We start from the raw sequence: 25,963 nt of genomic DNA, 5'->3' as shown, positions 1-25,963 counted from the left end.
CACCACAGACAATACTGGACACACACACAACCTCTGACACTTCCCACCACAGACAACACTGGACACACACACAACCTCTGACACTTCCCACCACAGACAACACTGGACACACACACACACAACCTCTGACACTTTGCACCACAGACAACACTGGACACACACACACACACAACCTCTGACACTTCCCACCACAGACAACACTGGATGTGCATTATCATACCCTGTTTTCTATGACACCTCCTGCCACTGGGAAAACTGATTTCATTAGGAACAGAAAACATGCATGCAGGTACACACATACACAAACACACAAACACACACAATACACTCACATATTGGTGTAGCACTGCACAGACAACTCTATTGACACAGACACAAAAACACTCCTATTTGGAATGCCGAAATCACTTGGCGGGTTCCATCAAATGAATGGGGTAAACAAATAGACCATCCAAATCATTGTGAAACAGAAGATAAACAGTTTTACGCTGTCAGGGAGATTTCACAGATGTGATATGACATCTCTGTGCCCGTTTTGTCTGAGGTCTCCCTTCTTACCTTACAGCTCAATAACACCAGCTTAAGAACTGTCACTCAACTGAACTTTCCTATCTCTATGTTTGATAATAACAACAATGCAATGTCATGGTTATTTAGAATTGTGAGGATCAATGCTCCAGGAAGAGGATGCCTGAGATTAGTATGATAATCCGCATGTGTGTATGTGTGTGTGTATGTTTTGCAAGCTTGCGTGCATGTTTGTGTACACGTGCATCCTCAGTGTTGTGTGTAGTACTATAATCTCTACCTCAGTCTACAAAGGATTTAATGAGAATATACATGTACTACTACAACTGTCATTGAGAAGTGAGGTGAAACATCAGGTCAGGGTCGTAGGTCAGAGGTCAACAGGTAATCACCTCGTTAACACGCTTCCTCAGGTCCAGGCTGGTAGAGGATCATACATTACCATACTCTTGGCCTTGGTTTGGAATGTGCCTACTCACTGCCCTAAAGCCCATCTGAAAGACTGCATTGATGATGTATCACCCCAGAGGTCGGAGGGGCAAGGACAAACTGGTTAAAGCTGTTTCTTCTCCCTCCCTCCGTTCTTTCTTCCATCTTTGCCTTTTAAAGAAGCTAAGTGGCTCTAAATTCACTTGGCTATTTACTGGGAGCATCAGAGGAATAGCAATGAAGGGGGGAGAGACAGAGGAGGAAAGAGAGAGAGAGAGAGAGGGGGGGGGGGGCGATCAGGGAGAGAGAGTAGGGAAGAGACGATTTATGTTCAGTCAGAGATGCATTCAAATCTTCCAATAGTTTGTCCCTCCACTTCCCCCACACCCTCATAGGCTGTTATCTGGAAGAAAATAATCCATCCTTAGTCTCTGTCTGACTGCTTGATAGAATAAAGAACTAATAGGCATAGAAAAGCAAAAAGCCAAAAAATATTGTATATAAAAAAAACTCATGGCCACACTTGAATGTCTAAAAGGAGATAGAAAGTATGCAATAATAGATGTTTTTTCGTTTTTTTTTTCTGCCATTACAAAAACGTACATAGACAAAGACAATAGACAACAACATGTATGTACATTCATTTCTACACACATTAAATAAATGAAATCACACTTGGTCAGACCTACATGTTCCCATCGTGTCCACACCAATCCTGCCAGTCTCACAAAAATATTTTATCTTTCTCATCCTTTGAAATCAGTGAAATTATAATGGACCTATATTTTTCAAATAACTGACCTTTTTCTGGCCCGCAAATTGATTTTGACAAACAAATGGTCCCCAATCGTTGAATTTTGAAATATTGATGTGGCCCCCAACCCTGCTTATGTGATGTTTTTATGGCTATGTAAGTGTAGGAGATGTTTTATAAGTAGATATCCTTATTACAATAAAAGAGGCTTTGTTACTTAACCAGCCTACTGTACAGAGCTCTCCTCTCACACTCTCTGGGTCATTCCAGATATACAAAGGCAGGCGTATTGGGGATCCACTAACTTTTATTGCTGTAACACACTCTGTCATAGAAATCATTTCTGTCAGGCACTTAGTCAGAGAAAGAGAGACACACATGCAGAAGCATACAGTACAAACAAATTCATGGCCACACACACAGACACACAGACACAGACACACACACACACACACACACACACACACACACACAATTATAAAACCAAGTAAAAAAATGTAATCACCATTTTTCAATTTCATATTAATCTCCAGCACCACCCCAACATCAACATGTTTTGTAGTAAAAAATATAAAGATAAGTGTTTCCAATGACATCATCAACCGATTAGTAGACAATTAGTAGGCAATTATACTGAACAAAAATATAAACGCAACATGCAACTATTTCTACGATTTTACTGAGTTACAGTTCATGTAAGGAAATCAGTCAGTTTAAATAAATGCATTAGGCCCTAATCTATGGACTTCAGTAAAAACCCATATGCTCACGAATACCATAAAAACAAAAAGTTAGGGGGCGTGGATCAGAAACCCAGTCAGTGTCTGATGTGACCATCATTTGCCTCATGCAGCACGACACATCTCCTTTGCATAGAGTTGATCAGGCTGTTAATTGTGTATTGTGGAATGTTGTCCCACTTCTCTTCAATGGCTGTGTGAAGTTGCTGGATATTGACGGGAACTGGAACACAATGTCGTACACGTCAATCCAGAGCATCCCAAACATGCTCAATGGGTGACATGTCTGGTGAATATGCAAAGACATTTTCAGCTTCCAGGAATTCTGTACATATCCTTGAGAAATGGGGCTGTGCATTATCATGCTGAAACATGAGGTGATGGTGGTGGATGAATGGCACGACAACGGGCCTCGGGTCTTGTCACAATATCTCTGTGCATTTAAATTGCCATCGATAAAATGCAATTGTGTTCGTTGTCCGTAGCTTATGCCTGCCCATACCATAACCCCACCACCACCATGGGGCACTCTGACATCAGCAAACCGCTCGCCCACAGCACTCCATACATGTTGCCTGCGGTTGTGAGGCTTGTTGGACGTACTGACAAATTGTCTTAACAAAGACAGTGGAGGTGGCTTATGGTAGAGAAATTAACAATATATTCTCTGGCAACAGAGAAATACATTAACATTCTATTCTCTGGCAACAGAGAAATACATTTATTTGAGTATGGAACATTTCTGGGATCTTTTCTTTCAGCTCATGAAACATGGGTCCAACACTTTACATGTTGTGTTTGTATTGTTATTCAGTGTAGTAGGCATTGCCTGCTCACAATTGGTCAAAATCACACGATGCACACCGATAACGTCATTGGAAACGGTTAACTTCTACTATCTTTTTTACAACAAAACATAGAAACGCACCAGTTTCACATATGTTGATGTTGAGGTGGTGCTAGAGTCTATGAATATGAAATTGAAACATTTTGACGTTTTTCTTTAAGCTCTTGCACGCCAACACATCACAGTATCTGAAACTTACTGAACCTACACAGTCAGCATTTCCCCCTCCACAGAGAGAAAAGGCCTTTGTCATTAAAGATCATTTCATAGTGGTAGAACTCAATGATGGTATAAACCCTTTATCATTTCAGATCGTTATATAGTGCTCAATGATCTAAGAGGTGTCGCCTGCAGCAGCACATCATTGCTCTGGAGCAGAGTAGAGCAGAGCATGGCTAACTTAGACTCAGAGCCAAAGTTAGAGCCTAGAGGCTATATGCCCTAAAGAATTGTGATGTTTGTTATTACATGTGTCGGAGAGAAAATAGATGCAATCTGTGTGCATAATTATCAATATACACTGAGTGTACAAAACACTGCTCTTTCCATGACATAGACTGACCAGGTTAATTCAGGTGAAAGCTATGATCCCTTAATTGATGTCAACTTCAATCGGTGTAGATGAAGGGGGGGAGACAGGTTAAAGAAGGATTTTAAGCCTTGAGACAATTGAGACATGGATTTTGTGTGTGTGCCATTCAGAGGGTGAATGGGCAAGACAAACTATTTAAGTGCCTTTTAAACTGGGTATGGAAGTAGGTGCCAGGCGCACCGGTTTGAGTATGTCAGGAACTGCAATCTGCTGGGATTTTCACGCTCAACAATTTCCCGTGTGTATCAAGAATGGTCCACCACCCTAAGGACATCCAGGCCAACATGTGCCCAAAATGTTTTGTACACTCAGTGTATATTGTAGCGATCCCCACAGCATTCTCATGTAGGTGTTCCTTTTGTCCAGGTGAGAAAGGTTAGTGTGGGGTGCAATAGAGATTGCGTAATCTGCGGATCTGTTGGGGGGGTATGCGAATTGGAGTGTCTGGCTCCAGATTAAATCAAATCAAACTTTATTTGTCACATGCCCTGAAAACAACAAGTGTAGACTTTAAAGTGAAATTCTTACTGACAAGCCCTTAACAACAAATATCGGTACATATAAGATATAAGTGTCTTATATCGGCTGAAAGCTTCAATTCTTGTTAATATAACTGCACTGTCAAATTTATGATCACGCGCAAACAGAGTTCACTTTCATAGCGGCCTCATACAAACAGCATGATCCCTTTGATCTATGTATTTCTTCTTGCATCTATGCGCTCTCCTCCGCTCACCTTTTCCCTTCGCTTGTGGACTTCAGTGCACAACACGTCAGATTTCTCTGACTAGGAAAAAAACTTTTCCAAGCCAAATCTTTATATCATAGCTGCTAACCGCTACACACAGCTTACATCATTGTCAAATCAAATCAAATTTTATTTGTCATATACACATGGTTAGCAGATGTTAATGCGAGTGTAGCGAAATGCTTGTGCTTCTAGTTCCGACAATGCAGTAATAACAAGTAATCTAACTAACAATTCCAAAACTACTGTCTTGTACACAGTGTAAGGGGATAAAGAATATGTACATAAGGATATATGAATGAGTGATGGTACAGAGCAGCATAGGCAAGATACAGTAGATGGTATCGAGTACAGTATGTACAAATGAGATGAGTATGTAACAAAGTAGCATAGTTTAAAGTGGCTAGTGATACATGTATTACATAAGGATACAGTCGATGATATAGAGTACAGTATATACGTATGCATATGAGATGAATAATGTAGGGTAAGTAACATTATATAAGGTAGCATTGTTTAAAGTGGCTAGTGATATATTTACCTCATTTCCCATCAATTCCCATTATTAAAGTGGCTGGAGTTGAGTCAGTGTCAGTGTGTTGGCAGCAGCCACTCAGTGTTAGTGGTGGCTGTTTAACAGTCTGATGGCCTTGAGATAGAAGCTGTTTTTCAGTCTCTCGGTCCCAGCTTTGATGCACCTGTACTGACCTCGCCTTCTGGATGATAGCGGGGTGAACAGGCAGTGGCTCGGGTGGTCGATGTCCTTGATGATCTTTATGGCCTTCCTGTGACATCGGGTGGTGTAGGTGTCCTGGAGGGCAGGTAGTTTGCCCCCGGTGATGCGTTGTGCAGACCTCAATTCCCTCTGGAGAGCCTTACGGTTGAGGGCGGTGCAGTTGCCATACCAGGCGGTGATACAGCCCGCCAGGATGCTCTCGATTGTGCATCTGTAGAAGTTTGTGAGTGCTTTTGGTGACAAGCCAAATTTCTTCAGCCTCCTGAGGTTGAAGAGGCGCTGCTGCGCCTTCTTCACGATGCTGTCTGTGTGAGTGGACCAATTCAGTTTGTCTGTGATGTGTATGCCGAGGAACTTAAAACTTGCTACCCTCTCCACTACTGTTCCATCGATGTGGATAGGGGGGTGTTCCCTCTGCTGTTTCCTGAAGTCCACAATCATCTCCTTAGTTTTGTTGACGTTGAGTGTGAGGTTATTTTCCTGACACCACACTCTGAGGGCCCTCACCTCCTCCCTGTAGGCCGTCTCGTCGTTGTTGGTAATCAAGCCTACCACTGTTGTGTCGTCCGCAAACTTGATGATTGAGTTGGAGGCGTGCGTGGCCACGCAGTCGTGGGTGAACAGGGAGTACAGGAGAGGGCTCAGAACGCACCCTTGTGGGGCCCCAGTGTTGAGGATCAGCGGGGAGGAGATGTTGTTGCCTACCCTCACCACCTGGGGGCGGCCCGTCAGGAAGTCCAGTACCCAGTTGCACAGGGCGGGGTCGAGACCCAGGGTCTCGAGCTTGATGACGAGCTTGGAGGGTACTATGGTGTTGAATGCCGAGCTGTAGTCGATGAACAGCATTCTCACATAGGTATTCCTCTTGTCCAGATGGGTTAGGGCAGTGTGCAGTGTGGTTGAGATTGCATCGTCTGTGGACCTATTTGGGCGGTAAGCAAATTGGAGTGGGTCTAGGGTGTCAGGTAGGGTGGAGGTGATATGGTCCTTGACTAGTCTCTCAAAGCACTTCATGATGACGGATGTGAGTGCTACGGGGCGGTAGTCGTTTAGCTCAGTTACCTTAGCTTTCTTGGGAACAGGAACAATGGTGGCCCTCTTGAAGCATGTGGGAACAGCAGACTGGTATAGGGATTGATTGAATATGTCCGTAAACACACCGGCCAGCTGGTCTGCGCATGCTCTGAGGGCGCGGCTGGGGATGCCGTCTGGGCCTGCAGCCTTGCGAGGGTTAACACGTTTAAATGTCTTACTCACCTCGGCTGCAGTGAAGGAGAGACCGCATGTTTTCGTTGCAGGCCGTGTCAGTGGCACTGTATTGTCCTCAAAGCGGGCAAAAAAGTTATTTAGTCTGCCTGGGAGCAAGACATCCTGGTCCGTGACTGGGCTGGATTTCTTCCTGTAGTCCGTGATTGACTGTAGACCCTGCCACATGCCTCTTGTGTCTGAGCCGTTGAATTGAGATTCTACTTTGTCTCTGTACTGGCGCTTAGCTTGTTTGATAGCCTTGCGGAGGGAATAGCTGCACTGTTTGTATTCGGTCTTGTTACCAGACACCTTGCCCTGATTAAAAGCAGTGGTTCGCGCTTTCAGTTTCACACGAATGCTGCCATCAATCCACGGTTTCTGGTTAGGGAATGTTTTAATCGTTGCTATGGGAACGACATCTTCAACGCACGTTCTAATGAACTCGCACACCGAATCAGCGTATTCGTCAATGTTGTTATCTGACGCAATACGAAACATCTCCCAGTCTACGTGATGGAAGCAGTCTTGGAGTGTGGAGTCAGCTTGGTCGGACCAGCGTTGGACAGACCTCAGCGTGGGAGCCTCTTGTTTTAGTTTCTGTCTGTAGGCAGGGATCAACAAAATGGAGTCGTGGTCAGCTTTTCCGAAAGGGGGGCGGGGCAGGGCCTTATATGCGTCGCGGAAGTTAGAGTAACAATGATCCAAGGTCTTTCCACCCCTGGTTGCGCAATCGATATGCTGATAAAATTTAGGGAGTCTTGTTTTCAGATTAGCCTTGTTAAAATCCCCAGCTACAATGAATGCAGCCTCCGGATAAATCGTTTCCAGTTTGCAGAGAGTTAAATAAAGTTCGTTCAGAGCCATCGATGTGTCTGCTTGGGGGGGGATATATACGGCTGTGATTATAATCGAAGAGAATTCTCTTGGTAGATAATGCGGTCTACATTTGATTGTGAGGAATTCTAAATCAGGTGAACAGAAGGATTTGAGTTCCTGTATGTTTCTTTCATCACACCATGTCACGTTGGCCATGAGGCATACGCCCCCGCCCCTCTTCTTACCAGAAAGATGTTTGTTTCTGTCAGCGCGATGCGTGGAGAAACCCGTTGGCTGCACCGCTTCGGATAGAGTCTCTCCAGTGAGCCATGTTTCAGTGAAGCAAAGGACGTTACAGTCTCTGATGTCCCTCTGGAATGCTACCCTTGCTCGGATTTCATTAACCTTGTTGTCAAGAGACTGGACATTGGCAAGAAGAATGCTAGGGAGTGGTGCACGGTGTGCCCGTCTCCAGAGTCTGACCAGAAGACCGCCTCGTTTCCCTCTCTTTCGGAGTCGTTTTTTTGGGTCGCTGCATAGGATCCACTCCGTTGTCCTGTTTGTAAGGCAGAACACAGGGTCCGTGTCGCGAAAAACATATTCTTGGTCGTACTGATGGTGAGTTGACGCTGATCTTATATTCAGTAGTTCTTCTCGACTGTATGTAATGAAACCTAAGATGACCTGGGGTACTAATGTAAGAAATAACACGTAAAAAAACAAAAAACTGCATAGTTTCCTAGGAACGCGAAGCGAGGCGGCCATCTCTGTCGGCGACGGAAGTCACCATATTAACGTTATAGTCAACATCGGTGCTAGAACTAACACATTAGTAACCCCACTACAATCATTCAGTACAGTTTATAGTGAGCTGCAAGCAGTTTAGCAGTTACACCGGCGTTCCCCAGTGGCAATACATATATAAAACCAAATGCTTACCTTGACTTGGAAGATTTCCAGTGTTGGATAGCCATAGCCAAGGGCAGCTAGCTAACATAGCATCCCTTCTCTGTTTGAGCCGGGTGTTTGAGTAGGCTAAACCAGCTAGCTGCATCCGCTAGCTGATTAAGTTGCTTCTCCTTCATGTTTTAACAATTTAATTTGCTCAAAACTGTTAAATTATTGTCTTTCTCGCTCTTTGAGTCAACTAGTCACCACATGTTATGCACTGCAGTGCCAGCTAGCTGTAGCTTATGCTTTCAGTACTAGATCAATTCTTTGATCCTTTAATTGGGTGGACAACATGTCAGTTCAAGCTGCAAGAGCGCTGACAGGTTGGAGGACATTCTCTGGAAGTTGTCCTAATTACTGTGTAAGTCTATGGAAGGGGGTCAGAACCACAAGCTTCCTAGGTTTGGTATTGAAGTCAATGTACCCAGAGGAGGACAGAAACTAGCGGTCTTCTGGTTACACCATGGTGCTACCCTACAGAGTGTAGACGTTCACTGCAAAACAATGTGCTTTAATCAATGATTTGGTGGTTTTAATATATTTAGTATACTTTTATTTAAAAAGGATGACTTTTTAATGTTTCACTGTTTTTATTTTTATGAAATTCATTGAGGAGGAATGTCCTCACCTTTCTCCTCTGAGGAGCCTCCACCAGTAGAAATCCAACATGTTGAATTCAGAGTCAGACATTTAACCCTTTCACAAGTACCAGCACACGGGTGTGGTCATTCTACAGTGGTCCCTGTAGTGTAAGATCAAACCTGTGTGATTAGAACGCTTTTTTAGAAGGTCCAGTTTCTGTATGACGCAACAATCAGCATTTGGGCTGACCACACTGTTTTTTCATAAACATTTTACACAAACACAGTCCTTACAAAGTTATGTCCCGAATATGAGCAGTTTATTTTTGAATGCAATGTTCAGACATTCACAGAAGTAGCTACAGCATAACACAATCATCCAAACCGGAAAAATGCAGGCTAAATTTGTCCTAGCGCTAACTGAGGAAAGATTGACACAATGCAAGCGGTCATATTTTTATAACTCGGCTGACAGGAACAACAACATGAATTAGCTAGTAGCAATTACTATTTATAATTAATCTCATCGCTTGTAAGCTCACCATTTATCAAAATAACTGAGTAAAACACTTCCTAGAAATCGAAAGTAATCCGACTATGGGTAGTTTCTGTGCGCCGCCATGCTTGTTTTTTTCCCCGCATCAACCAAAGATAATAAGAGGAGACAAGATGAGTTTGGTCTGTTTATAGTTTGCATGTTGAAGGCGGGGGGGGGGGGGGGGGGGGTTTGTCTACGATCATCCCCTTCCGTTCACTCACTTCCGGAACTTTACCCGGAAGATGAGTGAACCATTCCTTCACCTCATTACAACATTTTTGGTCTGCACAGAATGCATTGAATAATGTCAACAAACATGGCTCCACACATAGCTGGCAAATAGCTTAGCTCATTATAATCATTACAACCTTCAAAAAGTATTTTACAAACATCATAGGTGTCCATTACAATACAGTGGGGCAAAAAAGTATTTAGTCAGCCACCAATTGTGCAAGTTCTCCCACTTAAAAAGATAAGAGAGGCCTGTAATTTTCATCATAGGTACACTTCAACTATGACAGACAAAATGAGAAAAAAAATCCAGAAAATCACATTGTAGGATTTTTAATGAATTTATTTGCCAATTATGGTGGAAAATAAGTATTTGGTCACCTACAAACAAGCAAGATTTCTGGCTCTCACAGACCTGTAACTTCTTCTTTAAGAGGCTCCTCTGTCCTCCACGCGTTACCTGTATTAATGGCACCTGTTTGAACTTGTTATCAGTATAAATGACAACTGTCCACATCCTCAAACAGTCACACTCCAAACTCCACTATGGCCAAGACCAAAGAGCTGTCAAAGGACACCAGAAACTAAATTGTAGACCTGCACCAGGCTGGGAAGACTGAATCTGCAATAGGTAAGCAGCTTGGTTTGAAGAAATCAACTGTGGGAGCAATTATTAGGAAATGGAAGACATACAAGACCACTGATAATCTCCCTCGATCTGGGGCTCCACGCAAGATCTCACCCTGTGGGGTCAAAATGATCACAAGAACGGTGAACAAAAATCCCAGAACCACACGGAGGGACCTAGTGAATGACCTGCAGAGAGCTGGGACCAAAGTAACAAAGCCTACCATCAGTAACACTCTACGCTGCCAGGGACTAAAATCCTGCAGTGCCAGACGTGTCCCCCTGCTCAAGCCAGAACATGTCCAGGCCCGTCTGAAGTTTGCTAGAGAGCATTTGGATGATCCAGAAGAAGATTGGGAGAATGTCATATGGTCAGATGAAACAAAAATATAGCTTTTTGGTAAAAACTCAACTCGTCGTGTTTGGATTACAAAGAATGCTGAGTTGCATCCGAAGAACACCATACCTACTGTGAAACATCAAGCTTTAGGGCTTTTTTTCTCCAATGGGACCAGGACGACTGATCCGTGTAAAGGAAAGAGATTTTATTTCCATGTATTGTGAGATTTTGAGTGAAAACCTCCTTCCATCAGCAAGGGCATTGAAGATGAAACACACCGCCCGGGCAACGAAGGGTGTTGCCCAGCAACAGCCCCAAAACATCACTGCTCTAGAGGAGATCTGCATGGAGGAATAGGCCAAAATACCAGCAACAGAGGGTGAAAACCTTGTGAAGACTTACAGAAAACTTTTGTCATTGCCAACAAAGGGTATATAACAAAGTATTGAGATAAACTTTGGTTATTGACCAAATACTTATTTTACACCATAATTTGCAAGTAAATTCATAAAAAATCCTACAATGTGATTTTCTGGATTTTTTTTCTCACTTTAGTGGGAGAACTTGCACAATTGGTGGCTGACTAAATACTTTTTTGCCCCACTGTATGTGTAATAATCGGAAATGCATTATTTGTCAACAATAATTGAAAACATGTGAATAAAACTGTAAATACATTATGCCTCATACATACATACATACATACATCCATCCATACATACATACATACATACATACATACTGTACATACAGTAGAAACAACAACACGTATACTGAAAATAATGAACTTACTTTGATAGGAACGCACAAATGTCCAGAGTTATTATGTGTAAGGAAAACAACAAGGAAGGCAAAGCGGGCGCCAGCAAGAAAATGTTCCAATTCTTGCAAGACTGAGCAAATATATGCACACTTGATCAGTGCAAACATGATCGGTGCAAACATGAATGAATTGCAGTGGTAAAGCCTCAAACATAAATTGTCTTCAACGCAGAAATGGGCTACATCTATGTGAATTAATGAGGAGGCGGAACACACCTGATTTCAAACTGTTGTTAGAAAAGAATTGGAAATTGACCAGTTGAAACATAGACTATAGAAAGTTAGCAGGCAGGGCGTGTTAACTGTCTTGTTGAGTAATAATCACATTTTGGAACAGTGAGTGCATTCTGACATCACGTGCATAAAACAACTCATGCTAGGGCGACCGTTAGAGATATTTGGAACTCACATGTGAAAAGGTTAATTATTCTGGTTCCATTTTAACCATCATCAGCCACATGTGAAAGAAATAAAGCTCTAGAACTAGAACTAGAACTCACATAACACAAGTTCTTCCCCCTTTGAAATGGAAATATGCCATGCTTAACAGGGAATTACAGGCAACTAATTAGATTGTCTTTGCATTGTAATAGAAATGGTCTTTTGTTGTTTAATAATTAATTAATTGTCCCTTTGGCTGAATTTCATTAGGAGTGTTGTTGGATTCAAAAGGCTGTATCCTATCCAGTCAAATGTTCAATTAGGAAAGAAATGGATGTCATCCATTAGCAGTATGATACTGCTGACTTTTGATTCCACCTTTACAAAGAGACGTCTATACATCGATCAGAATAGATAATAGCCTATTTTCTTCACACAAATATTTAGGGGATTGCTTTTAGGATACAACAAAAAAGAAAACGATAACCTTAAAAAAAGACATGTTTGTTGTATATAGAGAAAAATGTGATGCAGTATACATTAGATTGAGATTTCTTGTAGACTGAAATTCAATGCACATACATTAGCAATACAAACAGAAGACAGTACACACAACAAACACGAAGAACCCAACACGTTAAAAACATAAATGCATAGAATTACCTGAAATAGACAGTACATTACATTACAACACTCTGGTAATGACAAAATGGCTCTGTCATATACCATTTAAGTTTGTCGATGACACAACAGTGGTAGGCCTGATCACCGACAACGATGAGACAGCCTATAGTGAGGAGGTCAGAGACCTGGCCGTGTGGTGCCAGGGTAACAACCTCTCCCTCAACGTGATCAGGACAAAGGAGATGATTGTGGACAACAGGAAAAGGAGGACCGAGCACGGCCCTTTTCTTTTCTAAGTGGGTTGTAGTGGAGCAGGTTGAGAGCTTCAAGTTCCTTGGGCCCCTCCCAACCCACCAACCCCTCTTTTACGCTGCTGCTACTCTCTGTTTATGATCTATGCATAGTCACTTTAACTCTACATGCACATATTACCTCAATTATCTCGACAATCCGGTGCTCCTGCACATTGATTCTGTACCGGTACCCCCTGTATATAGCCTCGCTACTGTTATATTTCTGCTGCTCTTTAATTGTTTATTTTTATTGATCTATTTTTTACTTAAGACTTATTTTTACTAAAACTGCTTGTTGGTTAAGGGCTTGTAAGTAAGCATTTCACTGTATGGTCTGCTGTATTCGGCGCATGTGACAAATACAATTTGATTTGATTGACATGAACAGTTTTTGAATAGAGTAATTTATGTCTGGATGTGAGTCAAGGAGATGTTCAGGATAAGAGCGTTTGCTAAATGTAAATCTCTTGTAGTTTAAGACCGGTCATGAAGATAAAAATAGTTCCCAGCAAAGCATTTGTAAAGTTGGTCTTTTGTGAGATAAGGGCTGCCTACCTAGGGGAGATATAGTGGTAAAATAAGAGGTGGGTAAAGGCTGTTCATTGTTCATGGTGAATAAAGTAATTCTCCCTATATTTTCAATGCATTTTTCCGCGATAGGTGGGTACACTCTCGTGCAATATGCAAAAGATGTGTTAACGGCGTTAGGTGAATTTACCTGCCACGACACTACCTGGCAGAGATGTGGCCTGCAGAAAAGAAGGATGCACTACCAAGCATTCTTATAGAAAGTTACAGACAGTTCCTGAAAATATCTCCCAAAATGATCGTCTATGATCACTTATCCCCCCTCTTAGAGAAAATGTAATATACACTGTAAGTGCCCTGATAGGCATAGCTCCCAGCCTTTATTTTTTTTTAAATGGGATAATAAAGGAGGGGATGAGTAAGAGGTCAAAGGTCATCTGTCTTTTGTCCTGACACAGCACAAGACAACAGAATATGGATTGTGGAACTGCATGTTCACAGTCATGTACACACATGCAGACACACATGTATACAGCATACGTGTCTTTGTGTGTCTGAAGATGAGGATGACTTCACTATGTCATTAGAAAATCATTTCTGTGTTATACAACATGGCAGAATAAACAATACTAAAGTAGATACAGCAAATTCCACTGTGCGTGTCCATCTGCTTGCCATCTAAGGAGCATACTGTAGGTGAGCATTGAGCCATGTTCATGGAGATGGTACAAGCTCACCCTCCATAAGATAAAACACATTGTGTTTTCCCATCCCGAAAGCATGACAATGTGCTGTCAAGGCATCTTTCATCTGTATGTGTGGGTTTGTGTGTGAGGTTGGGTGTGTTTGTGTGTGGGGTTGGGTTGGTTTCTGTGTGAGGTTGGGTGGGCTTGTGTGTGATGTTGGGTATCTTTGTGTGTGAGGTTGTGTGGTTTTGTGTGTGAGGTTGGGTGGGTTTGTGTATGAGTGTCTGCTAGTAATTGCATTTTCTCCCCGTCCCTAAACACTTTACCAGTGTCAACTAGATTTCTGACATTATTCTGGTGAGCAAGGGTTTATTTAGTATGCCAATTCTAGTGCAACAGGTATTTCTTTATTATTATACATTCATTTAACTAGGCAAGTCAGTTAAGAACAAATTCTTATTTACAATGACGGCCTACCAAAAGGCAAAAGGCCTCCTGCGGGGACGGGGGCCAGAGAAAAAAATAAATAAATAAATGCAATATAAAAATAGGACAAAACATACATCACATCACACAAGAGAGACAACACAACACTACATAAAGAGAGACCTAAGACAACAACATAGCAAGGTAACAACACATGACAGCATAACAACGGTAGCAACACAAAGCAGCCACAACTGTCAGTAAGAGTGTCCATGATTGAGTCTTTGAGATTGATATAAAACTGTCCAGTTTGAGTGTTTGTTGCAGGTCGTTCCAGTCACTAGCTGCAGCGTACTGAAAAGAGGAGCGACCCAGGGATGTGTGTGCTTTGGGGACCTTCAACAGAATGTGACAGGCAGAACGGGTGTTGTATGTGGAGGATGAGGTTTGCAGTAGATATCTCAGATAGGGTAGTGTGAGGCCTAAGAGGGTTTTATAAATAAGCATCAACCAGTGGGTCTTGCGATGGGTATACAGCGATGACCAGTTTACAGAGGAACAAAGCTAACTCTCATGTGAGCGCGCTTGATCAGCTCATGCCACTCTGGCAGACCTCTGATTCATTCAGCTCCCATTCCCCACTCCTTCACAGTAGAAGCCTGAAACAAAGTTCTAAAGACTGTTGACATCTAGTGGAAGCCTTTGGGGTCATATTGCACTTCCTTAGACACAGGATATTCGATAGGCATTCACTTGAAAACTACAAACCTCAGAATTCCCACTTCCTGGTTGGATTTTTCTCAGGTTTTTGCCGGCCATATGAGTTCTGTTATACTCACAGACATCATTTTAACAGTTTTGGAAACTCTAGTGTGTTTTCTATCCAACATGCATATTCAAATTTCTGGGCCTGAGTAACAGGTAGTTTACTCTGGGCACGCTTTTCATCCAGACCTCCCAATGAGGGGGTTGTTACTGACATGAAGCACATGGCTGAGCTCTTTAGTCACCACTTTCTTAAATCAGGATTCCTATTTGACTCAGCCATGCCTCCTTGCGCGTCCAACATTTCGTCATCTCCCACCCCTTCTAATGTGACTATCCCCGATGCGTCTCCCTCTTTTTCCCCTACCCCACTACAAAGTTTCCCCCTTCAGGCAGTCACTGAGTCCGCGGTGCTAAAGGAGCTCCTGAAACTTGACCCCAAAAACCATCTGGGTCAGATGGTTTAGACCCTTTCTTCTTTAAGGTTGCTGCCCCTATCATTGCCAAGCCTATCTCCAAACTTGTTAACCTGTCTCTCCTTTCTGGGGAGGTTTCCATTGCTTGGAAGGCAGCCACGGTTCGACCTTTACTTAAAGATTTATGAGAAAAACATCCTGAAGATTGATTCTATACTTCGTTTGACATGTTTCTACGAACTGTAATATGACTTTTCATCTGAAGTTTTGCCTGGACTTGCCCACGCATCGTGAGTTTGGGTTGTGCATTTAATGCGCAAACAAAAAGGAGGCATTTGGACAAAAATCATGGACTTTATTGAACAAATCAAACATTTATTGTGGAACTGGGATTCCTGGGAGTGTATTCTGATGAAGAACATCAAAGATAAGTTAATATTTATAATGCTATTTCTGACTTTGTTGACTCCACAACATGCCGGATATCTGTATGGCTTGTTTTGTTGTCTGAGCGCTGTACTCAGATTTTTGCATGGTGTGCTTTTTCACGTAAAGCTTTTTTTAAATCTGACACAGCGGTTGCATTAACCTGTTGGATCTCTAGGGGCGCTATTTCATTTTTGGATAAAAAACGTTCCCGTTTTAAGCGCGATATTTTGTCACGAAAAGATGCTCGACTATGCATATTCTTGACAGTTTTTGAAAGAAAACACTCTGAAGTTTCAGAATCTGCAAAGATATTGTCTGTAAGTGCCCCAGAACTCATTCTACAGGCGAAACCAAGATGATGCGTCAACCAGGAAATTAGCAGAATTTCTGAAGCTCTGTTTTCCATTGTCTCCTTATATGGCTGTGATTGCGCAAGGAATGAGCCTACACTTTCTGTCGTTCCCCCAAGGTCTTAGCAGCATTGTGACGTATTTGTAGGCATATCATTGGAAGATTGACCATAAGAGACTACATTTTCCAAGTGCCCGCCTGGTGTCCTGCGTGGAATTCGGTGCGCAATTGCCAGCTGCTTGTACTTTTCCATTTGATTGAGGGGAGAAACCATGCTTCCAAGAACGATATATCAATGAAGAGATATGTGAAAAACACCTTGAGGATTGATTCTAAACAACGTTTGCCATGTTTTCAGTCGATATTATGGAGTTAATTTGGAAAAAAGTTCGCGTTTTGAGGACTGAATTTTCGTTTTTTTTTGGTAGCCAAATGTGATGTATAAAACGGAGCTATTTCTAATACACAAAGAATCTTTTTGGAAAAACTGAGCATCTGCTATCTAACTGAGAGTATCCTCATTGAAAACATCCAAAGTTCTTCAAAGGTAAGTTATTTTATTTGAAGGCTTTACTTGTTTTTGTGATAGTTGCTTGCTAAATGCTAACGCTAATGCTAACGCTAAATGCTACGCTAGCTAGCTACTGTTACACAAATGATTGTTTTCCTATGGTTGAAAAGCATATTTTGAAAATCTGAGATGACAGTGTTGTTAACAAAAGGCTAAGCTTGAGAGATAGCATATTTATTTCATTTCATTTGCGATTTTCATGAATAGTTAACGTTGCGTTATGGTAATGAGCTTAGGTCTATAAATAGAATCCCGGAGGTGGGACGCTACCGTCAAGAATATCCCAGAGAGGTTAATATATTCTAACATTATAATCTGTTTTCATTACGTGAAACAATGTCAGGACAGTAAAGTGGATTGCAGGTTGAGTTAATTTTATTTTACAGGGACAGTGCACATTAATCAAAGTTGTGTGTGTCTCATGGCAGGGTATCAAGCACTTTGAGAGACTGTTTGCAGACAGACTGAATGGGTTTTAATGTTGCAAAGCAAGCTAGGGCCAAACTAGTAGAATGTTAATTAGGGGAATTTCATAGATTTGAATTACAGTATTGTATACAATCAATTAAGTACACATAACCATTGATGAAGTAAAACAATATAATGATTGGAGGGAGTACAATGGAATAGTCATTATTATTAGGTTTTGTTTGTGGTTAACGTTTAGGTTTCTGAATCGGTGTAGTATAATGAAATGCTGACCAAGTGGTTGTATTTTTTTCTGGGAAAAGGGGTGTTTCATTGTCTCTCTTTGGAATGTTTCCTAGAGCCACGATATCTTAAAGGGGTACACACACATATGCAATTTTAGAAGTTTTATTTTCTGAGTTTTAAGGAGGTAAGCCCCGGACCCTGTTGGTACTCGGTTCTTCTCCTAACTCTGTGTGTGATCAGCCGTGCTCATGTGTGTACATACCTTCTTGCAGTGGGTAACGTGGACCCAAGGCGGTGGTTTAACAGAACCTGGTATGGGCCTTCACAACGGGGCTGCTTCCAGTCTATTCTCCTCAGGGACTGGATCCACACCCAGTCTCCTGGTTGGATTGAGTGAATCACCTTCTACTGTAATTCACCTGTTGGACACAAAATCTTGGACATACGGGTTTGGTTAACAAACAGTCTTCTCAAGTGTTCTGCTAGTATATCTTCAACTTCTTTGTCTTCCTGTTCTGGTCCCTAAATCTGGCATTCTATTTGTTCTACCTGATTAGCTAAAATGTATCTATAATTTAAAGAAATAGATCCTAGTAAACCAACTCTAGCGATAATATCTTGACCTAATATTTTAACTGCCATAATCGTTTCCGCCAAGTAAGTTGGGAATGCTTCTACCCATTTAATATACTTATCTATTATTATTAAACACCTCTTATTTCCCTCACTTCGGAATAGTTCAAAGAACTCCATTTCCAAATGTTGGAGTGGATATTCTACTTTTTTTGTTTTGTTATGTAGATATTCTCTAGGCCATTAAGTAGTTATCCTCTAAGCCATTAAGTAGTTATCCTCTAGGCCACTACTCTAGGCCATTAAGTAGTTATCCGCTAGGCCACAAAGTCTTTCCTAACCTGCAGTGTTTCCTAACCTGCTCTACCATCCTTCCTCCCTGTTGACACCTGGCTCTGCCCATGTGTCAATATTGCTGCATATCTAAACAATGACTTCGGTAAGATTAGTAAATTATCCTTACGTCAGACCTTATCTTGTAGGATTGCCCCATTCATTTTCCACATGTCCAATTCTCCCTGGGGCGTTCGTTCTTAGCTATCCTGTAACAATTCTCTGTCAAGTGTCTTATCTTCTTTAAGATTTATCTGTGCTGCTTTGTATGGTTTTAAATGCCTGTGTGCTTGTCTGTGTAAATAGGAACCTTTCTCTCCTTTCTTATTTCGCAGGCTCTAGTCAATGCTGCTATTTCTGTCCCCCATTTCTCGGGGGAGCTTTACACTCTGCCATCTAATCCTGTTTATATTTTAACTATGCTGGTCTCCACTCAGTAACTGTTATCTACCCATTCTGTGTCACTTCAATCTTCTTTCCTCCTGCTACTCCCAAACCATCAAGGTCTCAACAGTGTGGGGGAGTCTGCCCTTCCTTCTATCTGTCTGTCGCTCTTTCTTATAACAGTCAGTATCAAATATGGGTTGTTTCTAAATATTGACTAAATGTCTCACTGTCTCCCTGTCTGAACTCATGGATTTTAGAAAAATCAACATGTCTATTGTAGTAATCTCTAAAATGATTACATAGTTTGATTAAGTTTATCTCGATACTCTCAATGATCCTGGATCACCACAGATGTCATATGTCCCTGTCCTGTTGGCTCAGAACATGTCCTAAATACTTAACATAAGTCAACCATTATTAAACTTATTCTTGCTAACTTTATAAACTTGTTCAACAACTAAATATAATAATACTATTATATCAATTTCACAGCCTTGTTGTGTTAAATTTATTACACTGCATACAACAACAGATGATTACCTAAGGGAAAATACAACTTTGCTAGATTACTAAACATTACTTAAGCCGAAATAGTGGAAATTTAAAAATAACCTTATGAGAATTTCCTTTATAAACCCACCTTCGCCCCATGTTTAACCCATAATTATCCATGGGAGTATTGTATAAAACATACTGCTACTGGTCAAAAGATAAAACAAAGTTTCAAAAAACATAATCAGATCAAAATCACTACTCTGAAACCCTAAACAAAGAGAAATTATTGTACCCTTATGGCCATAGGAAGAGAGACTTAGCTTCATATGGCTGCAGGGGCAGTATTGAGTAGCTTGGCTGAAAATGTGCCCATTGTAAATGGCCCGCTCCTCAGTCTCAGTTGCTACTATATGCATATTATTATTAGTATTGGATAGAAAACACTCTAAAGTACAAAACTGTCAAAATATTGTCTGTGAGTATAACATAACTGATATTGCAGGCGAAATCCTGAGGAAAATCAAAACAGGAAGTGGCCTCTATTTTGAAAACTCCATGTTCCATAGCCTCCCTTTGCTGGATTTAAAGGGATATGAACCATATTCCTTTTCCTATCGTTTCCTCAAGGTGTCAACAATCTTCAGGCATAGTTTCAGGCTTTTATTATGAAAAATGAGCCAGAACGATAACATCGCGTCAAGTGGTCACATGAGTTTTGCTTGCGCAACAGAATTTGGACAGCCATTGTTTTCCCCTCTCCTACAGTGAAAGACATTTGCGGTTGATATATTATCAATTATATATTTTATATTGGATTTCTGAACATAACGCGACAAACAAACGGAGGTATTTTGGATATAAAAATAATCTTTATGGAACAAACGGAACATTTGTTGTGTAACTGGGAGTTTCGTGAGTGAAAACATCCGAAGATCATCAAAGGTAAACGATTAATTTGATTGCTTTTCTGATTTTCGTGACCGAGCTACCTGATGCTAAATGTACTTAATGTTTATCGTGCGATCGATAAACTTACATAAACGCTTGGATTGCTTTCGCTGTAAAGCATAATTTCAAAATCTGATTAACAAAAGGCTAAGCTGTGTTTTCCTATATTGCACTTGTGATTTCATGAATATAAATATTTTAGTAATATTTATTGTATGTAGCGGTTGTTGATGACACTTATCCCGATAGGGGGATGCAGCCATAACAAGTTAAGGAAGTCTACCCTTAGTCAAAGGCGATGCCATTTCTTTCTTCTCATTGATTCAAATTACAAATATGTCAAAGAACTGTAAACTCCATCATAAGTATCAATTACACAAATTACCTTAAAATCAGTACCACAAATGACCTCCAATTCATTATCCAAATGGCCCTCCCATGAGGCTGATCAGACCACACAGGAAAGCCGTGATAGAGGTCAAAAGTCATACGACCCTTTCAAAGAAGTGTTTCTTACTATAATAGGCAAATTAAAGAAAAACCGTCAAACATTTTGTACATGTTGTATCCCAGGTTCACAGAACATTACTTTATCAAAAGAATTCACGTGTTTATTTAACGAAGATTTCCTATCCCGACTGTTCATCACTGTGGGTGATCCTAGGAGTGTGAGTATGGTGTAGTACCTAAAAGACCGACTAAGGGCAGGAGAGGGTTGGCAGTTTTGGGGAAGAGTAGGGCCTCTGAGCTGGATCTTAGTCTTGGTAACCTTTCTGATACATCCAGATCCACCACCTTCCGGCACTAATTATATGACGCCCTTGTCATTGATAAAAAGTCAAAGATAAACTATATAAAACACTGATGAGTGACTTACAGAATAAGTAGTCAAAGAAGATCAAGATGTAGGATTTAAGGTAAACATTAAACAATTCCCTAGGAAAGTAAATAACTTTACAGGGAGTGGGTTGGCCAAATTGAAGTACTCGGGCCAACCCACCTCGGTTCACTTTAACTCCTGATGAGTACCAGTGTTATAGATACAAGAATGGCACCGAGAACTTAGATGATTCTAATGGCTGAAAGGTAATCCTTAATGTGACCGAGGTTTGGAAGTACAGGAGAAAATTCTTAACCTCACAGCACCTATAACTGAAACTACCAAAAAGGGTGGTTAGGAACTTGTGTCCCGGTGTTATTGGTCCAACCAGTTCGAGTTAGTCATCAGAGGCCAGTTATAGGAGGCTAAAGTAGGCACAGGAGCAGTTTTGACCAGGATGGATGCTATTGGCATCCTCAGGGAAGTTACAGATTAATACAAAGCTATGAATCAAACAGGTGAAGACTTTACCACTATGTTCTTTTGTAGTTGACAATAAATACAAATGTAGATTGTATTAATTTCATATATTATAATTAACAGAGATTCATGAATGAAACCAGGGATGCAGTAAAGGGGTTCTCTGACCAATTATCTGCCACCTCCCTCATGACCTGGTAAAATAGATTGTCTCTCGATATGTTATTGGCAGATAAGGGTGGGGTATGTAGAATGATTAGGGTTCATTGCTGTACGTTTATTTTTTAATAGCATAGCTCCAGACGGATCAGTGACCAAGGCCAAGGCTGGTTTAACCACATTAGCTCACAAATTATCAGAGAACTCTGGGGTGGATAATTCTCTAACAAATTGGTTTGACAGTATGTTTGGGAAATGGAAAAATTTCACAATCGCTGTGTTGTGGGCAACTTTCACCTGTATGAGTGTGTTGCTTTTTGTGTGGATGCTGTTTGGTCCCATGTGTGAGAGGTTTGATCACCAGAACTCTAGAGAGATCGATGACGCAACAGATGGTGAGATATGGACCGATTCCAAGCTCCGACCAGTGGGATGATGAATACAGGCCTCCAGGCCTAGGAGAATGCTCTGTTTCTTTTAACCACGAGGAGCCGATGTTAGATGAGACTATCTTCAATGTTTAGACAGAGACTGTTTTTTAAGGAAGATGATGATTAAAATCCTAACAGGGAGAGTTATAATTGGATATAGGCCTAGAGCAGTCGATGATGAGTATCTGATGTAAATACATGTATTGGTTTTGTTTGATTTTGTGTAACATTTTTGATTCCATATGACGGCGGATGTATCAGTGTGTATTATTCAGTCTTTAAGGGTGGATTGATAATATGCTCATATGCTTAATGGTAATGACTAAAAATATTCCACCCTGAAACCATATAATTGTAAGACATTTATTAGAATCATAAAACTATAATCTGATGATGTGTGTAGTTTTAGTCAGAATTAGAACAAGGACCTTTTGTTCCTTTTTAGTATGTAAGCAGGGTGCAAGTGTGAAACAAATGATAAGAGGAGCTATCGACAGACAAGCTGGACTACTGTGTTCTTTACAGGACATTCTGTCTCCACCCGTGGAGGGGAGAAACTGTTAGACTTGCAGAAAATGATGAAACATGTTGCAGATTAAACAATGTATCTGTGTAGTGGAAAAACACTGACTGTCTGAGCAAGGCTTAGCTTAAGATTTGAACTTGTTTGAGTGTGTTATAAAGACTGTGTTTACATTCTTGACTTTAGAACGTTCTCGTGAATAACCTGTACTAACCTTTTGAGTCTTTGCCTAATTATTATTATACAAACCTCGGGGATTGGTCAAAGGTAGTGATTGGGATTGAAAATTCTTGTGACAACTTGGTCAGGTGGTTTAAGCATGTCCTTGGTAGGTCACCAAGGAAGACAAATTCAGATTTAGTGTAAGGGGCCAGGAGAGAGCTTAGGGTACAGGCCAGTGCTGATGGAGGACGATAGCACCCAGCAACAGTCAACAAAGAATTATTTGAAAGTTTAATGCTTAAAACCAGCACATCAAATTGTTTGGGGATAGACTTGGTGGAGACAATCGAGCACTGAAGGGGATCCTTGGTAAAGATTGCCACTCCAACACCTTTGGAAGATCTGTCTTGATGAAAAGGGTTATAACCAGAAAGGTTAACATCAGTATTCAATACACTCTTCCTTAACCACGTCTCAGTAATGACCAACACATCTGGATTGGAGCTGTGAACCCACACTTTCAACAATTGATCCATTTTAGGTAATAAGCTTCTAGTGTTAACGTGCAGAAGTGTTAATGTGAAGAAAAGTCAGAATTGGGGAAAGCAACAGTAAATAGGCCAGGGTTTACATGCACATTTCCAGATATCATCAAAAGTAATACAATCAAGGCACGGCATAGGACAGGGATTTTATACATCTGAATGTGCATCAGATGGCAACAAGATCATATTGTATAGCAATTTCATCAGGTAACATGAATATAAAGCCGGCGAGAAGCTTTGACAGAAGGGAAGTTTCATGTAGGCCAATCTAATTATAGACAAGTTGACGAACAAATATCCAACCAAAATGTTGTTAATTATAAGGAAAAACATAGGCCTATCTAAAAAGTACTGTCAAAAAATTGCTCTGCCATCTCTGACTTTTCAGCTCATGTTCTATATTTGCGGGTTAGGGTGGGTGCGTGCGTGCCTCAGATTTGTACTTTATCACAAATAGTTGGGCGGTTGCGGGTGGATTATTAGCAATTGCGGGCGGGTGAGGGTGGACAAACAGCTGACCCCAATCACAAATGTGTGTGTGTGTGTGTGTGTGTGTGTGTGTGTGTGTGTGCATGTAGTAGATATTAATTGTACTCTCCTTGCATTGTGTTTTGTTCAAATAAATCACCCCAGCAAGTGGTCCCAGTTGAGCATGATTTATTATCTGTTGTTAAATAGGAAACAGCATGTTAGTTGTGCAGGGCTTAATAATGTTGATGACTGTCGATGGTAAAATCCCTTGCATCACATTTTCATACTGGCATAAACAAAATACAAATATACAATACATAATAGAACATGTAAAAAATACCTGTTGTTAAATAGGAAACATCACGTTAGTTAGGGGGCAGTATTTTCATTTTTGGAAAAATAACGTTCCCGTAGTAAACGGGATATTTTGTCAGGACAAGATGCTAGAATATGCATATAATTGACAGCTTAGGATAGAAAACACTCTAACGTTTCCAAAACTGTATAAGTATAACAGAACTGATATTGCAGGCGAAAGCCTGAGAAAAATCAAATCCGGAAGTGCCTCATGTTTTGAAAGCGCTGCGTTACAATGAGTCCCTATTGAGCAGTGAATGGGCTATCAACCAGATTACTTTTTCTCCGTATTCCCCAAGGTGTCTACAGCATTGTGACGTAGTTTTACGCATTTATGTTGAAGAATACCCGTAAGCGGCTACATTGCGCAACTGGTCACCTGAAGGCTCCCAGAGTAATTATCGCGTAAAATACAGAGGTAGCCATTATTCCAATCGGTCCTACTGAAAAACCAATTGTCCCAGTGGATATATTATCGAATAGATATTTGAAAAACACCTGATTGATTATAAACAACGTTTGCCATGTTTCTGTCGATATTATGGAGCTAATTTGGAATATTTTTAGGTGTTTTCGTGACTGCAATTTCCGGGCGATTTCTCAGCCAAACGTGAAGAACAAATGGAGCTATTTCGCCAACAAAAATAATATTTTGGGAAAAAAGGACATTGGCTATCTAACTGGGAGTCTCGTGAGTGAAAACATCCGAAGCTCATCAAAGGTAAACGATTTAATTTGATTGCTTTTCTGATTTCCGTGACCAAGTTACCTGCTGCTAGCTGGACAAAATGCTATGCTAGGCTATCGATAAACTTACACAAATACTTGTCTGGCTTTGGCTGTAAAGCATATTTTGAAAATCTGAGATGACAGGGTGATTAACAAAAGGCTAAGCTGTGTCTCAATATATTTCACTTGTGATTTTCATGAATAGGAATATTTTCTAGTGATATTTATGTCCGTTGCGTTATGCTAATTAGTGTCAGTCAATGATTATGCTCCCTCATGCGGGATGGGGAGTCACTAGAGGTTAATGATGTTGATGGCTGTTGATGGTAAAATCTGTAGCATGAAAACAACTGTGTTAGCAGTGGGCTTATGTGACCATTACATCGGTGCATGCTAGCTAATACACTTATATACAGCAATCATATACCTAAGCACATCCCAGAAAGCCCCCCAATTTCTAACAGGTGCCATATACCCACAAATGTATAAATCAGCAATGTACAGCAAACTGGTACACATTGTAAAATATAAAAATAGAAAACAGAATTCAGAACGTGACCTACCCCTTGCATCACATTTTCATACTGGGGAGACCTGATGTTCACGGTCTCCCCCTATCTGCAAGCGGGGCCAATAACAACACATCTTATTGTCATTGAATTTGAACCAAATCAATAAGAATGCTTGAACATTAAATACACCTTTCTTTAGAGGCAAGTGGAAACATAACCAACCCTGTTACACACGTGCACGTGTGTGTATGTGTGCATGCGTGCATGTGTGTGTGTGTGCCAGTTGCTTTATGAACCAAGTGTGTGAGTAAATAATGAATTGAGCATGAAGAAGGAACGCACAGCAGTCAGACAGGGGTGTGGTTGGTGTCTATCTGCTTGCCAGC

This window comes from Oncorhynchus clarkii, chromosome 5 (assembly GCF_045791955.1).
Source record: "Oncorhynchus clarkii lewisi isolate Uvic-CL-2024 chromosome 5, UVic_Ocla_1.0, whole genome shotgun sequence".
NCBI lineage: Eukaryota > Metazoa > Chordata > Actinopteri > Salmoniformes > Salmonidae > Oncorhynchus > Oncorhynchus clarkii.
The sequence above is the reverse complement of the archived record's forward strand: the minus strand, read 5'-3'. Positions refer to the sequence as shown.